Source organism: Mustela nivalis (genome assembly GCF_964662115.1).
Source record: "Mustela nivalis genome assembly, chromosome: 6".
Taxonomy (NCBI): Eukaryota; Metazoa; Chordata; class Mammalia; order Carnivora; family Mustelidae; genus Mustela; species Mustela nivalis.
This window is the reverse complement of record NC_139025.1, coordinates 34,726,197-34,749,378: the sequence shown is the minus strand read 5'-3', so window position 1 is coordinate 34,749,378 and position 23,182 is coordinate 34,726,197. Positions and strand designations below refer to the sequence as shown.

Sequence of the window (23,182 nt, the reverse complement as noted above, 5' to 3'; positions counted from 1 at the left end):
ATTCATGGCTTTTTCCCCCATGATCTTTAGTTTTTCAAAGTTAAGTTTTTAAATTTTCTTGTTATTCTATTTTTTAAATGTTTCCTCATTCTGATTTTAACCTTTTTTAACTATTTTATCTTATCAATACCTTTTTAAAAATTTTTTAAATTTTCATTGTTACAGTCAAATTCTATCCCTTCATTGTATTTAACATTATTTTTTGTATACTTACAGGTTTTCTTTCTTTAAAATTTTAGGATACAGATTATTCTAATAGGTCAAAATATACCCTAAGTCTAGCACATGGCATTGTTCTAATATCCAGCCTGATCACATTCTTTCCTCTTTTTTTTTTTTTTCCAACCAGCTTCCTATCTTATCGATTACTTTTTTAGAACCTTTTTAAATTTTCATCTTTACAGTCGTATTCCATCCCTTCATCCTGTTTCCCTTATTTCTGTGTATATATATATATATGTTTCCCTTTCTTTGAAATTTTGGGAGGCACATTATTCTATCAGACCAAAATACACCCCAAATCAAGTGTGTGTTCTATTCACAAGTGTCTGTTCTATTCATCAGCCCATTTTTTTTCTTTCTTTTTCTCCTTTCTTCTCCCTCCTGGTTTTGGGTCTCTTCCAATATGGTTAGTGTATATTTTTCTGTGGTCATTGCTACACTTTTGGTATTTTGTTCTCTCATTCATCTATTGTTATCTGGATAAAATGCAAGGTGGAAAAACTCACCTCAAAAAAAAAAAAAAAAAAAAAAGAACAAGAGGCAGTAACAATGACTAGGGACGTAATCAATACGGACTTTAGTAAGACGTAAGAACTGGAGTTCAGAATGGTGATTATCAAGTGCTCAAAAAAAGCATGAAAGATACTAGAGAATTCCCTTATGGAGAAATAAAAGAACTAAAATCTGTCCAAGCTGAAATCAAAAAAGTTATTAATGAGGTGCAATAAAAAATGGAGGTTCTTACTGGTAGGATAAATGAGGCAGAAGAGAGAATTCGTGATATAGAAGACCAAATGATAGAATAAAGAAGCTGAGAAAAAGAGAGATAAACAACTACTGGACCTTGAAGGGAGAATTTGAGAAATAAGTGATACCATAAGATGAAAAAATATTAGAATAATTGGGATCCCAGAAGAAGAAGAAAGAGAAAGAGGGGCAGAAGATATATTGAAGAAAATTATAGCAGAGAATTTCTCTAATTTGGCAAAGGGAACAAACATAAAAATCCAGGAGGCACAGAGAATCCCCCTCAAAATCAATAAAAATAGGTCCACACCCTGTCATCTAATGGTAAAACTTGCAAGTCTCAGTGACAAAAAGAAAATCCTGAAAGCAGCTCAGGACAAGAGGTCTGTTACATACAATGGTAGAAATATTAGGTTGGCAGAAGACCTATCCACAGGGACCTGGTAGGACAGAAAGGACTGGCATGATATATTCAGAGCACTAAATGAGAAAAATATGCATCAAGAATACTATATCCAACTAGGCTGTCATTTAAAATAGAAGGAGAGATAAAAACTTCCAGGACAAACAAAAACTAAAAGAGTTTGCAAACACCAAACTAGCCCTACAGGAAACATTGAAAGGAGTCCTCTAAACAAAGAGAGAGCCTAAAAGTAACAGACCAGAAAGGAACAGAGACAATATACAGTAACAGTCACATTACAGGCAATACAATGGCACTAAATTCATATATTTCAATGGTTCCCCTGAATGTAAATGGGCTAAATGCTCCAATCACAAGACACAGGATATCAGAATGGATTTAAAAAAAAAAAACACACACAACCAAGAACCATTGATATGCTGTCTGCAAGAAACTCATTTTAGACCCAAAGACACCTCCAGATGTAAAGTGAGGGGATGGAAACAATTTACCATGTTGGTGGACATCAAAAGAAAGCTGGGGTGACAATCCTTATATCAGATAAATTAGATTTTAAGTCAAAGACTACATAAGAGATGAGGAAGGACACTATATCATACTTAAAGTGTATGTCCAACAAGAAGATCTAACCATTTTAAATATCTACATCTCTAACATGGGAGCAGCCAATTATATAAGCCAATTAATAACAAAATCAAAGAAACATATTGACGATAATACAATAAGAGTAGGAAACTTTAACACCCCCCTCACTAAAATGGACAGATCATCTAAATAAAAAATCAAAAAAAAAAAAATGCTTTAAATGACACACTGGGCCAGATGGACATCACAAATATATTCAGAACATTCGATTCCAAAACAACAGAATACACATTCTTCTCTAGTGTACATGGAACATTCTCCAGAATAGATCACATCCTGGGTCATAAATTAGGTCTCAACCAATACCAAAAGCTTGAGATCATTACCTGCATATTTTCAGACCACAATGCTTTGAAACTAGAAATCAACCACAAGAAGAAAGTTCGAAAGAACTCAAATATATGGAGGCTAAAGAGCATCCTACTAAAGAATGAATGGATCAACCAGGAAATTAAAGAATAATTTAAAAACTTCATGGAAGCAAATTAAAATGAAAACATAACTGTTCAAAAGCTTTGGGACACAGCAAAGGTGGTCCTGAGAGGAAAGTATATAGCAACAAAAACCTTCCTCAAGAAACAATAAAGATCTCAAGTATACAACCTAACCCTGCACCTAAAGGAGCTGGATAAAGAACAGAAAAAAAAAAAAAAAAAAAAAAAAAAAAGCCTAAACCAAGCAAGAGAAGAGAAATAATAAAGATCAGAGCAGAAATCAATTAAACAGAAATCAAAAGAATAGTAGAACAAATCAATGAAACTAGGAGCTTGTTCTTTGAAAGAATTAATAAGATTGATAAACCCCTACCTGGACCCAAATTAATTAAATCATGAATGAAAGAGGAGAGATCACAACCAACACCAAAGAAATACAATTATAAGAACATATTATGAGCAACTATACACCAGCAAGTTTGACAATATGGAAGAAATGGTTGTATTCCTAGAGACATAGAAACTACCACAACTGAACCAGGAAGAAATAGAAAACCTGAACAGACCCATAACTAGTAAGAAGATTGAATTAGTCATCAAAAATCTCCCAATAAACAAGATCCTGGGGCCAGATGGCTTCCCAGGGGAATTCTACCAAACATTTAAAGAAGAATTAATACCTATCCTCCTGAAACTGTTCCAAAAACATAGAAATGGAAAGAAAACTTCCAGACTCATTTTATGAGGCCAGCATTACCCTGATCCTAAAACCAGACAAAGATCCCATCAAAAAAAGAGAATTACAGACCAATATCCTTGATGAACACAGATGCAAAAATTCTCACCAAAATACTAGCAAATAGAATCCAATAGTACATTAAAAGGATTATTCACCACGACCAAGTAGGATTTATCCCACAACTGCAAGGCTGGTTCAACATCCGCAAATGAATCATTGTGATACAATACATTAATAAAAGAAAGAACAAGAACCATACGATACTCTCAATAGATGTTGAAAAAGCATTTGACAAAGTACAGTATATTTTCTGGATCAAAATTCTTCATCAGAGTAAGCATAGAAGGTACATATCTCAATATCATCAAAGCCATCTATGAAAAATCCACAGTGAATATCATTCTCAATGGGGAAAAATTGAGAGCTTTTCCCCTAAGTTCAGGAACATGGCAGGGCTGCCCACTATCAATACCACTGCTATTCAACATAGTACTAGAAGTCATAGCCTCAGCAATCAGACAAAAAAGAAATAAAAGGGATCCGAATCAGCAAAGAAGTCAAACTCTCATTCTTTGCAGATGATATGATACTTGATGTGGAAACTCAAAATACTCCACTCCAAAACTGCTAGAACTCATACAGAAATTCAGTAAAGTGTCAGGATATCAAACCAATTTACAGAAATCAGTGGCACTTCTATACAATAGCAAGGCAGAAGAAAGAGAAATTAAGGAGTCGATCCCATTTACAACTGCACCCAAAACCGTAAGATACCTAGGAATAGACCTAACCACAGAGACAAAGAATCTGTACTCAGAAAACTATAAAGTACTCATGAAAGAAATTGAGGAAGACACAAAGAAATGGAGAAACGTTCTGTCCTCATGGGTTGGAAGAACAAATATTATGAAAATGTCTATTCTACCTAAAGCAATCTCACATTAAAATGCAATCCCTATCAAAATACCATCCATTTTTTTCAAAGAAACAAGTAATCCTAAAATTTATATGGAACCAGAAAAGACCCTGAATAGCCAGAGGAATGTTGAAAAAGAAAACCAAAGTTGGTCGCATCACAATTCCAGACTTCAAGCTCTATCACAAAGCTCTCATCATCAAAACAGTATGGCACCAGCACAAAAACTGACACATAGCCCAGAAATGGACCCTCAACTCTATAGTCAACTAATCTTTGACAAAGCAGGAAAGGATGCCCAATGGAAAAAAGACAGCCTCTTCAACAAATGGTATTGGGAAAATTGGACAGCCACATGCAGAAGAATGAAACCGGACCACTTCTTTATACCACACACAAAAACAGACTCAAAATGGATGAAAGACCTCAAAGTGAGACAGGAATCCATCAAAATCCTTGAGAACACAGGCAGCAACCTCTTTGACCTCAGCCACAGCAACTTATTCCTAGAAACATCACCAAAGGCAAGGGAAGCAAGGGCAAAATGAATTATTAGGACTTCATCAAGATAAAAGACTTTTGCACAGCAAAGGAAACAATAAACAAAAGCAAAAGACAACAGACAGAATGGGAGAAAATATATGCAAATGACATATTATATAAAGGGCTAGTATCCAAATCTATAAAGAACTTGTCAAACTCAACACCCAAAGAACAAATAATCCAATCAAGAAATGGGCAGAAGACATGAACAGTCATTTCTTCAAAGACATAAAAATGGCCAACAGACACACGAAAAAGTGCTCCACATTACTTGGCATCAGGGAAATACAAATCAAAACCACAGTGAGATACCACCTCACACCAGTCAGAATGGCTAAAATTACCAAGTCAGGAAACAACAGGTGTTGGCGAAGATGTAGAGAAAGGGGAACCCTCCTACACTGTTGGTGGGAATGCAAGCTGGTGCAGCCACTCTGTAAAACACTGTGAAGGTTCCTCAAAAAGTTGAATACAGAGCTACCCTGTGACCCAGCAATTGCACTACTGGGTATTTACCCTAAAGATATAAATGTAGTGATCCAAGGATGTCCTAGATGTCCTAGATGTCCATTAACAGATGAATGGATAAAGAAGATGTGGTATATATAAACAATTGATTACTTTGAAGCCATCAAAAAAATGAAATCTTGCCATTTGCAATGATATGGATGGAACTTGAGGGTTTAATGCTAAGCAAAATAAGTCAATCGGAGAAAGACAATTATCATATGATCTCTCTGATATGAGGAATTTGAGAGGCACGGCAGAGGGTTGTGGGGGGAAGGGAGGGGAAAAAAATGAAACAAGATGGGACCAGGGAGGGAGACAAATTGTTAAGAGACTCTTAAACTCAGGAAACAAACAGAGGGTTGCAGGAGGAGGGGAAAGAGGATAGGGTGGCTGGGTTTTGGACATTGGGGAGGGTATGTGCTATGGTGAGTGCCATGAATTGTGGAAGACTGAGAATTCAGAAATCTGTACCCCTGAAACAAATAATACATTATATGCTAATAAAATTTTTAAAAAAGAAACAGATAAAAAGAAAAACAACTGGGAGTTCCAGGAGGATTCATACTCTCCCTACCTCAAGTATTTGTCATCGTGCTACAGGTTATAAAGAAATTATATTTTATCTACATTTCTTTTTGCTTTTGTTCTCCACATCACATGGCAATATTCCTTGTTCTGAAATTTACTTTATCTGATATTAATATAATCACTCTGGCTTTCTTTAAATTAGCATTTGCATGGTACATCTTTATGTACCCTTTCATTTTTAATTTATCTGTATATTAAAGTGGGTTTCTTATAGACAACATAAAATTGGCACTTGATTTTTAATGATCCCTGCCTTTTAGTTGAATTGTTTACTTTTTACATTTCATGTGATTTTTTATGTGGTTGGCTTTATATCTACCATATCGATATGGTAGATATCAATATCTATCATCTAGAATGGTAGATATCTACCATTGAATCGATATGGTAGAAAACAAATATTGCTATTTGTTTTCTGTTTGTCCCATCAGGTTTTTTTTTCTCTTTTCCTGTTTTCTTTTGGAATAATTGAATACATTTTATGATTCCATTTTTATCTTCACTTTTGGCTTATTAGCTGAACTTCTTTGTTTTGCACATTTCTCTGGGGTTTGTCAAGGGAGGAGAAGACTACTGATGTGATGTAGGCTGGTCAAGAAAGAATTCTTGAGCTGTTTTTGGTGCTAAATGGTGTTTTTATTAAAACACAGGGAAAGGACCACTGGGCAGAGGGAGCTGTACTGGGATTGTGAGGGATGATTCATTATATACTTTTATGTTGGTGGGTTAGAGATAAAGGAAGTTTCTACAGGGTTTTTCATATGTTAAGGAAGACTTACAAAATCCTGGGGGGAGGGGTTTTGGTCTGGCTATTGTCAAGCTAAGGTTGCTATCTGCCTCTAGCAAAACATTAACATCAAGGCAGTTATAGTTCCTTGAGGAATGTCAGACTTTGCTTGTCTCAGGTATTTATCAATGGGCTACAAGTTGTAAGGAAATTTAATTTTATCTACATTTCTTTTGCCTCTGTTCTCTTAGTCAACCATCACTTAACACCAAAATAAAAAAGGCAATAGAAAGGCAGAGCTTTGCTGACCACAGTATTCCAGAACAGAGCAGATTACTGATTCTGTATTTAGTTTCGGGAAATGTGAAATTCAGGAATTGGTGGACTTTGAGAGGTGCAAGTGAAACTGTGAGGACCCAGGTGAAGTTACTGTTGATTGGTTGGCACTCAGTGGCCTGTTTATGTAAGTGAGTGTGTTCTGGATTGATTCACTTCTGTAGTGAAGGGCTGACACTGATTTGTTAACTGGCAAAAGCACCTTCACTAAGGTGAGTTATCTGTTGTTGATCACAGAGTTTTATTTTATTTTTAATTTTATTTTTAATTAATTAATTTATTTGACAGACAGAGATCACAAGTAGGCAGGAGGCAGGCAGAGAGAGAGGGAAGCAGGCTCCCTGCTGAGCAGAGAGCCTGATGTGGGGCCCAATCCTAGGACCCTGAGATCAAGACCTGAGCTGATGGCAGAGACCCAACCCACTGAGCCATCTAGGCGCCCCAATCACAGAGTTTTAAAGGCACTTCTGGTGGCTACTTTTCACCATGGCCAAAGCCTGAACATTTTATTCTCAGATTTAAAACATGTTTATGCAACTTACCATAATCTAGTTTCATATATTATACCACTTCATGTATATTGTGAGAATCTTACCACAATAATGCTTCAATTTCTCCCCTTCTATCCATTGTGCTATGCTGCTATAGCTTATTTCTGCATATGTTATTAATCTCAAAATAGTTATTATTTTTAAATAATCATCTTTTTTATTTTTTAATGACAAGTTTTTTATATCTGCTCCTATACTTGCCATTTCTAGTTCTTCTCATCCCTCTCTGTAGATCCAAATTCCCATCTAGTCTCATTTTCCTTCTGTTTGAAGAGTTTCCTTTTACATTTCTTGCAGTATAGGCTGCTGGTGATAACTTTGTTCTGCTTTTGTTTTTATGTTTTATGAATATGTCTTTTCTTTTAAAAAATATTTTTGCTGGTTATGAAATCCTTAGTTAGATTATTTTTTCTTTTCCATACCAAAAAGACATTAGTCCATTGTCTTCTGACTTTCCTGGTTTTTAAAAAGATGTCTATCATCCCTTCTCTCTTTATCTCTCTTTATATCCTATGTCTTTTATCTCTAGCTGCTATAAGATTTTTGTCTTCATCACCGCATTTCAGCAATTTAGTTTCGCTACGTCTTGTGTGAGTTTTCTTCTGTTTCTTCTATTTGAGGTACGTTGAACTTTCTAAATCTGTGGGCTTATAGTGTTCATCACATTTGGAAATTTTGTTTTTTTACTGTCTCTCCTTGTTTTTTCCTTTTGGGGCTCCTGTTACATGTACATTAGACTATTTGATAGTGTCCTACAAAGCAGTGATTTACTCATTCCTTTTTTTCTCTCTCTGTTTCATTTTAGATAGTTTGTACTGTGGTTTTGTTAAATTCATTGATCGTTTTTCTTTTCTGCGGAGTTGTAATTAACCATTAATTCCATTCAATGTAGTTTTTACTTCTGATAACTGTATTTTTTTTTTTTTTTTAGAAATTCAACAAAGAGGGCGCCTGGGTGGCTCAGTGGGTTAAGCCGCTGCCTTCCGTTCAGGTCATGATCTCAGGATCCTGGGATCGAGGCCCGCATCGGACTCTCTGCTCAGCAGGGAGCCTGCTTCCCTCTCTCTCTCTCTCTGCCTGCCTCTCTATCTACTTGTGATCTCTCTCTGTCAAATAAATAAATAAAATCTTTAAAAAAAAAAAAAAGAAATTCAACAAAGATGTTATATCTTTCCTTCTCTCTTCATCATTTTTATGCTTTCTTCCCCTTTCTCAAACATATGAAGATGGGTTTTTTAAGGTCATTCTCAGATAATTCCATCATGTCTGTCATTTCTAGATGAGTTTCTATTGATCTTTCTCCTAATTGTGGATGATATTTTCTTGTTTCTTTGGATGCTTGCTAATTTTTGTTGGATGTGAGACATTTTGATCTGTACGCTATCAGATACTAGATTTTGTAGAATTCCTTTAACTATTGCTAAATTTTGTTCTGGGATAGTTAAATTGCTTATAATAAGTTTAATCACCTCAAAGTTTGCTCTTAAAGCTTTGTTAGTATAGATTCAGGGCACTGTTTAATCATGTTAATTTGGCCAGCTAGTGAGAACACCAACAATTCCCAGCCCTGTGAAATCTACCTACTTTCCAGGGTTCTTTCCGTGACCTCAGGCAATTTTCTCACATGCATAAGCAGACATAATTACTTACCCAAAGACTGAAGACTACAGATATGCAAAGATCTCTATCTTTGAAACTCACATCTGGCCCTTAAATTTCTCTGAAAATTCTATCCACCTAGGTCCTCTTAAATTTCAAATTCTCCTCAACTCAGCCTGATCGCCAGTCTCTGTCCGGAGGTCCCTTTTCTTATACTGCCATCTGGAAACTCTCTAGATAATAAGCCATTATGTCTGTAGGGCTCACCTCATTGGTTTCCTGCATCTCAGGAATCATTGTCCTGCGCTGTTGTCTGAATTGTCTGAATCCCATTGATTTGTCTATTTTGCCCAGTTTTATAGTTGATTAAAGAAGGTGGGTGAATATGGTCCTTGTTATTCCATCATAGTCACAAGTTCCCTGAAGAGTTCTTAATGTGAGACATTTTAGAGACAAATGAAAGGATTAATTAAAAATAATCGAACTGCTTTTTGAAAACAGGTGTTTCATTTTGTTAGTTTAATAAATGATTAGCTAAGACGTAAGCTAATGTTTGATCATGCTGTTGTGCCCAAATTTTGAGACCCCCCCAAAGACGACCACCAGAGTCCAGAGTCAAAGCCAAACAGCAAGGGTTGTTTATTACGAGTTCGAACCTGGACTCCGCGCACTCGTTGCCGGTGACGGTAACAGGCCCCGAGCTCAGGATCACAACACTTTTTATACACTATTTTTGGAGAGGCAGGGACTTAGCCATCATAGTATCTTGTAACAAATCGTCACATACCGCGGGAAAATCAAAAAGGAACTCTATAATATGACTGGCGCACTACAGAGCGGGAAAAGGCTGGGAACAGATTATTGGTTAGGGCAAAGGGCTCTTCAAACAAAGGGTCATTCTTCAAACTGCTGAGTTGGTACCGCTAGGGTATGTGTCACCCCAGGATTGACCGGGGTCTTCCTGTCAAGCCGCGGGTCACCAGATGGTTGTTATCTCTCCGCCCAGAGCCAGATGGGGGATCCGGGAGCAGTCATTCTGTTACGTCCAATTCTGGGTCCGGGTTTCTCTGGTGTCAGATGGCTGTTATCTCTTGGCCCAGAGCCGGATGGGGGGCCCGGGAGTAGCCATTCTGTCAGGTCCAATTCTGGGAGGAGGATGTGTGGTTACAGAGTGTCTATAGAAAGTCTGCTGGTATTTTTCCATCTCCTCATGGGTTAGCAAGCGAAGGTACAGAAGCAGAAATAGCGGTAATGGTTATAATTTAGGCATCTCAATGCTTTGCAGTTGAGTGCATGGACAATGGAAGCAGTTTGCTTCAATCTCTGCACTGTCATCTACAAGCCGTAGGAGACTGGTTTGTATACTTATTCCCCTCTTTGCTTCTGCTTCCCTGTCTGTGATAGGAAAGTGATAATATTACCTTATTTCATGGGGTTTTGGTGAACATTAAGTGAGCCTTATGTGTGAAAGTCATAGACATTATCTATTGTTATATATCAAATTGCATAACAAAATACTCTAAAATTTCGTGGCTTAAAACAAGAAAACAATTTATTTAGCTCACAATTTGGTAGGTAACAATTTTGTCCGGGCTCCTCTCGGGTTCAGCTCATTGTTGGCTCCAATGATGGGGGTCAGTGGACCATATGTCCCTTCTCTTCCAAAATGGTAGCCAGGCCTTGTTCACATGACTGTTCAGGGTTCTAAGAGTAGCAACCCTGCACATTTCATCACTCCAGCACTTTCCAAGTCTCTCCTTTGGTCACATTTCCTATTTTTCCCATTTACTAATATAAACCATAGGGCCTAATCCAGAGTCAGTGTAGGAAGGCATCATCAGAGGAGTGGATACAGACAAGAGACAAACTCATGGCCAATTTTGCAATCTAGCTTAGGTGCTGAGCAAAACTGTAACTGTTTAGTACATGTGCACTATTTTTAAAATTTTATTTTAATATAAACTCAGCAGGCATATAGTGATTGTTATTTATAAATAATAGATAGTAATAAGAACTAGGTAGCTGAGGTGTTAACTAACTCTCTCTCATCAGTTTACTGTTACAGCTTTAAAAAATATACTTGTCTTAGCTCAACTGATCTTTTCACTCTGCTTCTGTGCAATCATTACAACTTCAGGGGATATCTCTTGTCTCCAATCCCACAATTACATTCTGGTGCAAAATTCCTTCCCTCTGCACTCTTCAGTGAGAACAGTTGTATAAATCACCCAGAATGTTGGCAAGAAAAGAGCAACTTCTGGGCTGAGTGCTTTTTGAAAAAAAAAAAAAAAATCTTTCCTGCTACCCAGAAGTCATTTACATAGGTTAATTCCTGTAGTTTAAAATCCACAGCACCTCCATGCTGTAGCAACTGTGAGAGAAACTGGGTTTTTTTGTTTTGTTTTGTTTTGTTTTGTTTCCAGCATCACAGAAAGGTTACTGGTTAAGCATTTTATGCACACATATGTGGGCACTCCTGACAATAGAAATATTATTTATTGTTTCTGTGCATTTAAGACTAACTCTCTCTCCCTGGGTATGTTGCTCTCCTGACACCAAATGCCATGATTATTGGCGCAGTGAAGAATTACACAAATCTTCCTGGATCAAACATTCATCTGCAAATCATTGCTCAGTCATTCCCTGGTCCTACACTCCCAAACTTGATTCAATCATAGATAGTGTGTTCATATCCCACAAGTCTTCACTGAACCCCAGTAACCTACAAGTCACCTACTCATCTGTGGCAGGATGATTCATTGAGACATTAATGTTACCTTGTACTTGCTGAAGTAGGAGAATACATAGAATACAAGTGAAATTTTCCTCATCCTATCTCCCTTCCAAGAAGAATAACCATGTCCCTGTGATCAACATCCCTTGTTCTGTGTGAATTATTTTAGTAGCTTCCTTGTGTTTCAGAAGAGACCCTAAAAGTAACTCCCCACTCACACCTCCAACCTCAAGCCTAGATCTTTGTTTAGGAGAAAGCCAGTGTTTGGAAAATAGGGATTAATGGCCTGAACTCTGGTGAAAGAGAAGGATTACTGTAGAGGGGGAATTTGGGGAAAAGAAAGGGAAACATTGTGTGTTTCAGGTTTAAATAGAAGATTTGGACCTCACTGCTATCAGTGGTCAACATGGATGGCCCATGATGTGACAACATGAGGATGCCAGTACCATGGCCTTTGGAACCATAACCAAGTTTGGTGCAATGGAATATTCATATTCAAATGGACCAGACTGGCTTGGAGTCATCCTAGCAGCTAGAACATCCTAGCAGCAATATAATAAAATAAAGACAGAGGCCCTTTCTCCAAGTTTCCTATATTGTGTAAGGCCTGGAAGGGCAAGAGACCTATCTCTCCTCTGCCCCATGAGCCTGCAGTTAGGTTTCCTGCTAACTCTTGTATTACCATACCAGAAAACAAAGCATGTGTCACCTTTTTCACATCCTAGACAAGGCACAAAATTATACTGATTTATTTGTAAAAGTTAAGTCTTTATCAACAAGTTCCCAGGAGCTGGTCTTCTGAGATATTTTCCATCCTTGCACTTTTTGGTTTCAAGCTAGTCACCAGACATCCCAGGAATAATAAGGTATAGGAGTTGGTAGGAGTCTGTGTCAGTGCTAAAATCTCTTCTGGATCCAGTGCACAATAACTAGCCGACTGGCACCACTAGGTCTGTTAGCAGGTGTGAGATAAAAAGGATTCAAATCCTACCACGGCCCAAAAAGCAATTACACAGAAATGTTGCTGCAGGCCTTAACATTAAAAACTCTCCATCACTTCTAGTTGGCTCTATCCACTAGTCCAAAGGCAATTTCCTCCCAAACTTTTAGCATTATAGATTCCCTCTTTCCCCTTGAACCTGAAAATCCAGCTGTGTTCTCTCGCCTCTGACATCAGCATTACTGGCTTTGATACAGCCAACCATCTGGTTGATGAGGCATGAGGCAGAATGGATTCCAGCTCACTGTTCCCTGCTGTTTCCACACGAACACTACAAAGCTCACTGGCGTCAACGTTGATGGTGGGCTGTGACTCAGACTCACAAGGAATTGGCATATTAAATAACCATGGCCATAATTTCTGATGACCATCATTGACATTTTCAGGTTGAGACTGAGGTGGCTGTTCTTGCGATGATCAGAATTTTGGGGGGGATACTTTGAGGCAAGTTGTCTTTCCCAAGTTTCCCAGATGATGTGAAACCAGTATAGGCAATAGCGTAGATATTTAGAATATTGAGAAAAGGAGTTAACATTTTTAGCTATTTCAGTTTTTCAAGTATGAAATGTATCTGCTCATTTACTGTTTGAATTCATACTTCTAAAACTGCTCTTTATTTTTTTCCTACTTCTTTTCAACACATTATCTGTAAGTAGAGAAGTTCTATCCATCAGTGTTAACCGTTTTCTTCACCTCCCACCCACAACACCTCACTCCCCCAGCTTTCCTGTCAGTTCTAACTTGGGGAATTTTAAATGGGAAGAGAGAGACAACAATCACCACCAATAAGAGTAATAAGAAGCAGCGTGATGGTAGACACAGATTTCGTAACAAGAGACCTGGATTGAGTCATCATTCTGCTACTTACTAAGTGAGCGATCTTGTGTAACATCATTTACACTCTCTACACCTCAAATTCTAATCTGTAAATTAGGAAAATACCAGTTAAGATAGGGTGTAGTCTGTATTTATAAATATTATTTATTAAAGGAAAATTGAGAAATGGATGCTGAACTTCATATTAGACCCAAAGTAGAGGCACTAAAATGAAAGCTGCAAAGGAAAACTAGTTCCTCCTTCTCATTTTCCCCATGAGCACTGAAATAGGGACTATACTTGTTGGATTTAGTGCTTTCATTATGGAGATGAATTCTCTGAATAGATTCTCCCTGGCAGAATGAGAATCCCTCTCTCTCTTTCAGGAATAGAAATTTAGATTTAGGAAGGCCCACCAAGCCCTCTACTTCTTTACCTGCCCGTGTCCCCTGGACTGTCCAGTTAGTTACCCTTCTCCAGCTCTCCTTTGAAACTAAAATATAAAAAGAAAAAGGCCCTCTCCAGCCTTTCTCAATGTGACTGTGCAAACCTCGTCCATTCTTACTTGGTATTCAGGACACACATGCTCCTCCTCCTGTAGTATTTGCTGATATACTTTGCACTCCAGCTGCTGCAATATTTAAATCAGTGATTCAGTACACAGACCACACGATGTGCCACTACACTCCAACAAGCAAGGTCTGTCTCTCCGTGGGGACAGAGGATCTAAGCATCTGTCATTCTCCTCCTGTCACTTATAATTAACCACACGCCCCTTTACACACATAAATATTTATGTGCAAAAATAAAACTCCCTGGTGCTTTAAACCAATCTTTCTTCTCCTCAGTGAGCTTTGGAAGTTGCCAAAATGAATTTTTTACTTAATTCAAGACTCTATATAAGAAACTCTTTGGTGTGAAGAACTTACAACACATAATTATATTCCCAGAAAATAATTTTAAAACCTCAGTGTTAGAAGTAGGATACATATGTACTTCTAGAATATAAGCTCCATGAGGGAGAGATCTTTGTCCATTTCACAGATAGGTCTCAATTGTTTAGAATGGTCCCTGTCATCTAGTGTGAGCTCAGGGAATATTTTGTGAATATAGAATAAACGAATGCACACTAATCCCAACTATGAAACATGATTCTGTTGTTTAAGATAAAGAGTTTAAATGTAGAACTTCTAGGCAAACACTGTAGATCCTGAAAATACTATGATATTAAGGGAGAATAAATTGTCATGAGACAAAATCATGAGATGTAAGAGTACTGCAAGGAATTTATTCACTCAACAAATGAACATTAACAATTGTCAAGCATGATCACATCAGGTCCTAAAGCAATTATAAAAAATAAAGAGTCATCCTTACCTTCAAGGAACACTTGGCCTGTGTGTGATTCTCAATGGATAGTCCATGGACCTTCTTTTGATATTTGTTAAAACTGCAGAATCTCAGGTCACACCCCCAAACTTACTGAATCAGAATCATCAAGGACAATCCTGGAGATCTGTATTTTCAACTTGCTAGCCAAGCATTTATGAACACTAATGTTAGAAGTTGATGTAATGGAGTTTGTGTTATTTTACTGTTTCTCAGCAATTATGTGGTCTCTGCTTCCATTCAGGTAACACGTTGTCACAGACTAACACTCCTTATTGAATTGATAGAATAGTAATATTAAAATAAGCGATGACTTTTGATTAGTTGTTGAGTATCCTATTGCTTCAAGTCTACAAAACAGTCCTTTTTTTTTTTTTTTAAATAGTTTTTTTTTTGTTTTGTTTTGTTTTTAAAGATTTTATTTATTTATTTGACAGAGAGAGATCACAAGCAGGCAGAGAGGCAGGCAGAGAGAGAGGAGGAAGCAGGCTCCCTGCTGAGCAGAGAGCCCGATGCGGGGCTCGATCCCAGGACCCTGGGATCATGACCTGAGCCGAAGGCAGCGGCTTAACCCACTGAGCCACCCAGGCGCCCCAAAAACAGCCCTCTTTTAAACTAATCCTTACAGTGCCTAGTGATTTGAGATGAATTTAAAAGTTGAACATTTATGGGTGGCTCAGTTGGTTAAGCATCTGCCTTTGGCTCAGATCTTGACCCCAGGACTGGGATCAGCACTGCATTGTGCTCCCTGCTCAGTAGGGGATCTGCTTTTCCCTCTCCCTCTGTCCCTGCTCTCTGTCTTTCAAATAAATAAAATCTTTTTTAAAAATAAAGGAAAAAAGATGAACATTTAGTACATGTAGACATTGAGAAAAGCCCTAACCAATCCTTGCATATCCACTGAATTCCTAAACTTCTGCAAATAGTATTTGAAACTTGCCTCAGGCCTCATCAATTTCAAATATCCCAGCATCTCCATTAGCCTGTCCTGCTCAGCACTAACTCCAGAGCTGACTGACACCTGCACACTTTCTTGAAAAGACTAATTAGGTCCTCAGCGCCCAAGGTGTAGTCAGAATCAACTACCATCTGGCTCAGGGTGGTGCAGCCTTAACATGCTGAATGTTTAGCTTTAATTATGTGTTTGTGTAATTTAACACAGCTTTCTGTGGACTACTGACATAGCACATCTTTAAACAACTTTGCTGACCCCCTGTGGATTGTAAAATTCATTTCTCGGCTACTCTTCCCCACTTGAATTATCTCTAACCTGACTTCAGCAGGCAGAGCCTTTCTCATTTTCATTTCTCTACTGTTTTATTCCCTTACACTCTTTCATAATTCCACGGTGTTGAGCTCTGTTATTTCTAGCAGCTCATGAATCTTGTCCTGTATGGATCCTGACACTCTTAATAACCTTTCTCTCCATTTCAACATTCTTTGCCAACCCTTTCTTAATTCTTCACTGATTCTTTTTGAAATGATTTGTAAAAGTTTAAAATTTAATTATTTTCCTTGTTCTATGCCTCAGGACTGTGTTTGGCATTTCACTAAGTAGAGAGTACAGATTGAGAGTTTGAGCACGAACTAATATTATTTATACATTATTTTATATTCTAATTCTCTATGAAAAAGATATATTAAATTCAATACCAGCCAGAAAAGTAAAAATGCTTTGGGACTTGCAAACATTAGTCACTGAGTTAGCTGCAAACACCTCCTTAATTTTGAAAATAACAGATTAATGATTTGAGATAACACCATTTAATGTCTTAATGTTAAACTGAATATTTACTGTTAATCAAAATAATTTTTCAACTCAAAGTGATGGTACTTAGTGTTCTGTTAATTATGCAAGAAGCTAATCAATTTGTCCCTTAAATGGATGTTCAACTGATTAAGAGAAGCTAATCATCAGTTATGAAATCCATACGGCACAGATGAGTCAGGGATAAAATGCTTTTTTGCTAACTTGGGGCCAATAATTCTGTCTCCTTAAATTACCTCTATTTCTCTTGGAAGAAGTTATTTTCTTTCCTTAAATGTGTAAGTGTTATAGTCTTATGTGTAGATTGAAGATTAAAGCCGAGATTAGTTTACAGTTTAGGAATCAAGCCAAGGATCATGCTATGGTGGGTTCAATTTCTTATATAATCCCTAACGGTCAATAACTAGGCAAAGGAATTATAATTAAGAATAGATCGCTATGAATAAAATAAGGCTGTTTTTAAATTTAACTCCCCTCAATGCTATAAAGAAGATTTATGTATGTTAATTGTGCGGTACTCAAAAAAGATAATTTTATCTGATAATATTCATCCGTTCAACAGATAGTTACTAAACATCTATTAAGTGTCCAGTACTGTGCTAAGCACCAAAAAAAAAAAAAAAAGTAAGGGCATATAAGACACAATTTCTGACTTAAAAGTCCAAAAAAAAAACAAAAAGCAATCACTAGTGTAGATCTTAAAAGTTCTTATCACATGAAAAAAAATTATCACCATGTACGGTGATGGATGGTTACAGGTACAGTTATACTTATTGTGGTAATCATTTTGCAATATATACAAATATCAGATCATTATGTTCTGTACCTGAAACAAAGATCATGTTATATGTCAATTATACCGCAATAAAATAAAAATTTTAAGCAACTATCATGGTAGATAATTAGATACATTTTTACCAGTTAGAGTCACTCAAAAATAAGAAAATAATAAAGAAAGAGAAGCAGAGTCATACAGCAACATGCTATAGTTTATACAACAGAGATTAATAATTGGACAAAAGCTACCTGTGTCAGAAAAAAAAAACACAATTCAATGACTATAAATTCAGGGGTCTGGCAGTCAGGATGATTACCCTCTATATCTAGCTTGTAGCTATCACTAATGTCCTGTTTGACTTTGGGAGTACTTAAATTCTCTCTGTATTTAAAATTTCTCCTTTATAAAAGAGGAGCAGTAGAGGTAATGTAGTAGTAGAGGTCAATTTCAGATCATTTGGAGGAAAACCAAGAAGTCCTCAAGGGCTTCTGTACTTAGAATCCAAATGCAAAGTGCATTAGTCGATCAATTATTCAGTCAGTAAGTATCTATTGATTATCTCCTGAGTGCTCTCTAGGGTGCCAGGCCCTATGGGGGACACATGGAAGAGGGAATAAAATTATTATTTTCTTTATTAGCTGTCAGCCCTGTTGGGTAGAAAACAATTAATATGCAATAGCAATGAGGAAGGAAATTAATTAATTAATATTTATTGGGTGACTACTATCTGCCAGACACTGTTACATTCTTTAGACTGCAAGGTTCTTTTGCATGCCATGTTATTTAAAGTGAGCAAGTCTATTGAATCAAAAGCTAGACTGTGCAGTCTTTTAAAAGCTATAGAATGTTGGATTAGAGAGATATCAGTTAGGCTACATTCAGGGATAACTTCATTGAAGTTAGAGGATTTGAACTGAGCCAAGGTGTTGAACTGTTTTGGAGCAAATGGACTTGGGTATAAAGCAGCACATTCCAGGGGAAAGGATCAAGCCCAAAGGACACAAGGGGCAGAACAAGCAGATCATGGTGCATTTATGGACATATGCTTTTACCAAAACAGAGGGCTGATAGACGGACAATGGGAAGCTAGCATCAGACTTTAAAAGCCTCATTTAAAATGTGCAGGAACGTCAATTTAGAAGAAAGTGTATAAGAAGAAAGAAAATATTTGAAATAGGGAAAGGATGAAATTTCTAGAGCAGGGAACTCACATGGTAAAAGAGGTTCAAGAGAGATTGGTCTGAGGGCGGCATATCAGTTTGATTTTAGATTTTAGGGTGCAGCAACTGGACCATCAGGTGATTGGCTCCTTCTGACCCCATATTTCTGATTTCTGCAACAGCCAGATCACAGATTTTTCTCTTATCATTTGTACTATAACACATCCCTTAGAGATTTTAGATCTGCCATTTGATTTAGTGAACCTTCAGTGACAGATGGCTTATGAAATATAAAGCGTTAATCCTACTTTGTCCAATTTGAGATTTGTCATGCAGAGATTTTCTCAAAAAGGGAACAGTTGTTTATTTGCCTAACCTTTATTTCTCCACTGTCTTCCAATCTTACCTTTCGGTTCAGGGTTGAGTTAAAACAATGTCAGCAAAATAATGCCATTAATCCTTTTCCTTCCTTCAATTTCTGGGCACAGTGAGTGCCTAGCGGAGGTGAAGTAAGGCCACGAGTCCTGGGGGTCCTCAAAGCGTTGCCTGGGATGAGAAGTTGGAGACCAAAGACAGAAAGAATCAAAATGAGAGCTGCCATAACAACTTCCTTCTCTTCATACCAGCTGGAGAAAGCTGGGAAAGAAGGAAGAAGCAGTAAATGGAAAGAAGAAAAGTAGAGATAAAGTGGGTGCTATGGGGCCATGGTCTCAACTCAGGACTAAACCTATTTTCAAGTCTAGGAGAAGAGTCGTGAGGCCCGTAAAAGACACACGCTTGGTTCTGCCATTCACTATGCACCTAAGTAGACCCTAGATAGTACCCTGGCAGAAGCTTTTGCCTCTTTCTTTCCTCCTCTGTTTCCCTTCTCTCTATCTCTCCATCCCACAACCCCATTCCTCTGCCAGAAACCTGTCCTCTTTTATCTAGACCCAGTGCAACTGTTCAAAGGCAAAAAGAAGAGAGTTCTTTTGGCTTCACCCACAGGAAGGGCTGACATCTTTTTTTTTTTTTTTTTTTTTTTTTTTCATTTTTTTCCCCCTTTCCTTTCCTTCTCTTTTTTTGGGGCAGGGGTGCAGAGGGAGAGAGAGAGAATCCCAAGCAGACTCCTCAACCCCTCCCCCAACCCCTAGAGCCTGACACAGGCTAACCACCCTGAGATCACCCCCTGAGCTGAAATCAAAAGTCAGACGCTCAACCTCCTGAGCCACCAAGGCACCCCTGACATTTTATTTTTACAGAGAGTATATTATATAAGTTATGCTTCAGGCCTGTGTGTGTATGTATGTGTGCATGTACATGTCTATCTGTCTGTCTGTCTCTCTCTCTATATATATCTATATCAGCTATCTAAATATATATTAACTAGATACCTTTTTATAAGCAGGAGCATGGGGGTCTTGATTTCTAAGTCTCTCTGGAATCCTCACAAATGTCCCTAACTGCCGCATTTTGGCCCACCCTCTTAATCCTCCCCCATTCCTTCTCTCCTCTTCCCACTCATGGCAGACAAACACACAAAACAAGGGAAGATATGGGACTTCCCTGAAGAAAGATCGTCTCTAATAGAGGAGGCTTTCTAGAAGGTGGACTGCAGGGGAAAGCCCCAAACAGCACCACTTTTTTCTCCGTTTTTGCCCACAGCCTGAAGACTTCCTACTTTCCTACACTGGCGGATGTGAAATTGGGTCACTTTAACCAGGGCTCTATCCATCAAGGTTCCAGGAACGGTTGTGCTGCGGCTCTCACGCTCTGTTCTCACCTCTCCCCAGAGCCCCAGTAGGAAGGAAGTGACCGCACCTCTACCAGAAGTGCTTTATCAGTCTCAGGCCTGGGCTCGGGCCTGCCAACACGAGGGAGGGATGCAGGGAAATCGCACTGTGCTGGAGAGTTAGAGACGATCGTCTTGTCTAGAATCTGGATGGAGCTTTCTGAACCCTTTCATGATTCTACTTTCTTGAATTCTGAAATCAGACATACTCATCATTTCTAATTATTCTCCTCCTTCCTTCTCCCTGCCCTCTTTCTTACACACACACACACACACACACACATGCACGCACAGACACCCTCTTTATTCTGTTTTACAGCAAAGAAGTCCTATATAGTTACCTGTGTTTTCCTCCCTTTCAATTGCATGTAAAAACATCCACAATGATTCTAAAGCCATAAAGTTTATGATTTGGAAAGAGTACATTCCAATTAGGTAATAGTGCAAGGAGTTGTCTGTACACTGTTTCAGACCAAGTTATGATTCCTTCATTTCCACAGTGCCCTAACCCCACTCTGTGGTCAATTTTGTAATAGGAATTTGCTACGTTTTAATAAATATTATTCAAGTTCACCCATTCTGAACTGGTCTCCAGATGATGTGTCAGTCCCTAGCTTTTCAATCACAAGTGACCTGAAATAATAACTCTCCATTAGCTAATCAGTGAGCTTCCTTATAGGAGCTGTGACATCTAAATAGAGGAATGAAATGGAGTAGAATACTGACACTGATTTTTTTTTTAAGCTTGCACTTATTTACTTACTTATTTAATTTTTAGAAATTAAAAGGAGAGGGAGAGCATGATCAGGGGTAGGGGTAGAGGCAGAGAGAGAGAATCTCATGCAGACTCTGCACTGAGCACAGAGCCTGATGTGGGTCTCAGTCCCACAACCCTAAGATCATGACCTGAGCTGAAATCAAGAGTCGGACACTTTAACTGATCCACCCAGGTGCCCCTGATTTTTTTTTTTTTATATGTTTGGCACAGTATCCGAACACTCACAAATTTTAACCTCATTGTGATGAGCTGAAAATAGAACAGAACACTTATAGCTAAGGATTTAATGGTTTGAAAACATACTCGTTCTGTTTGTCCCACAAGTCTGACAAAGATATATTTCCATGCTTTTTCTTCTAATGCAGAAATATAGTATTTCAACTGTTACATTAAATAAACTCGTTCCTTTAGCCTATTTAAAATTCATTTTAAAATTAAAATACTTTTTGATTCTTCTTGTCTCAGAATGTTTCAGACACATGCTGCTACATCAGACACATTTTACACCCACATTAATCAAAGCATTGAGAAATGATTACTAAAGATGTGGGATTGATAACACTGTCTTTTTAGACATCCAGAGCAAATACGATACTGCACAGAAGATAATATCCAGTCCATACCCTTCTGTCTTCCCTCTACTTCTCAACAGACCCCTACTAGGAGGTTTTATTTGTAAACCAAATAAGCCACTGGTCAAAACAAGAGAATTTGTTGAAATCTTCTTTACAAGCAGATCTGTTTTTGAGTATACAAACAAAACAAACAAAAAGAATAATCAATGGCAGATGTGTTTGTAGAAACTGCCCAAGTGGAAAGGCAAAGAGAACAGAAGTAATCTTTCCCTTGAAAGCCATATTGGTTCCCACTGACAGAGGTGCTGTCCTTCACTTTTACAAAGCTCATTCATGTCAAACCTCAGCAATGTTTTGGTTTTGAAAGTTCATTCATTATTCATTCAAGAAATATTTATTTGTTATCTATTATGTCCCACACAAATTCAAAGTATTGGGGATATAAGATTCCTCTTCTCCTTGAGCTTATTATATTCTGGGGCAGTACTGCATAGTAGAACTATCTGCAGTGATAGAAATATTCTAAATCTATGCTGTCCAATATAGTAGCCATTAGCTCCGGTGGTTTTTGAGAACTTGAAATATGCCTATCTTCATTTAGAAACTATATTTTATATTTTATTTAATTTTAATTAGTTTAAACTTATACTTAAATAGTCACATGTAGCTAGTGGCTACCCTGCTAGACAGTGCAGTTTTGGGAATTTGAGTGTGAGATGTGTGAATGTGCATGTGCCTGTGACAGATGCCATAAATACATACATGATTAAGAAACAGCAAATTGTATCAATAGCAAAAAATAAAATTAAAATAGGGTGATGTGATACAGAGAGTTTGGGAGGCTACTTTAGAACCAAAGGCTGAAGTAGGAATCTCTAATAGGGTGACATTATAGCTGAGGTCTGAACGATAAGGATCCAAGCAAAGATCAAGGATCAGCATTCTTACGTAAAAGGAACAGCTAGTGAAAAGCCCTGAGGTGGGAACAGGCTTGATGTTCAGAGGGAGACCAGTGTGACTGGAGGGGAGAGAGTTAGAGGCGGGCAATGGAGTTGAAGCCAGAGTGTTATAAATGCACCTGTATTAGTTTCCTAAAGCTGCCATAACAAAACACTACAAACTTGATGGCTTAAAATAATGTAAATTATATTCTCACACAGCTCCAGAGGCTAGAAGTCTGAAATCAAGGTGTGTGTTAGCAGGACCTTCTTCCTTCAAAGACTTTAGGCTCTAGAGGAGAATCTTTCCTTGCCTCTTCCTAGCTTCTGATGCCTCTCAGCAATTCTCAGTGCTCCTTGTCTTGCAGAGTACTGCTCCAATCTCTGCTTTCGTCCTCACATGGCCTTCTTCTCTGTATCTCCTCAGTCTCTCTGTGTCCTCTCTTCTTCTTGTAAGGACACCAGCCTTTAGATTTAGGGCGCACCCTAATCCA

At 37.9% G+C, this 23,182-nt stretch overlaps 1 long non-coding RNA gene across 1 annotated transcript in view; it reads left to right on the top strand.

Annotated features, from left to right (window-relative positions):
- The first annotated feature begins 7,008 nt into the window (after positions 1-7,008).
- LOC309866466 overlaps positions 7,009-23,182 on the top strand; it is a 35,947-nt gene continuing 19,773 nt past the window's right edge. The window contains exon 1 of the long non-coding RNA XR_014312699.1: positions 7,009-7,043. This is a non-coding gene — a long non-coding RNA (uncharacterized lncRNA). The remainder of the gene's footprint in view (positions 7,044-23,182) is intronic.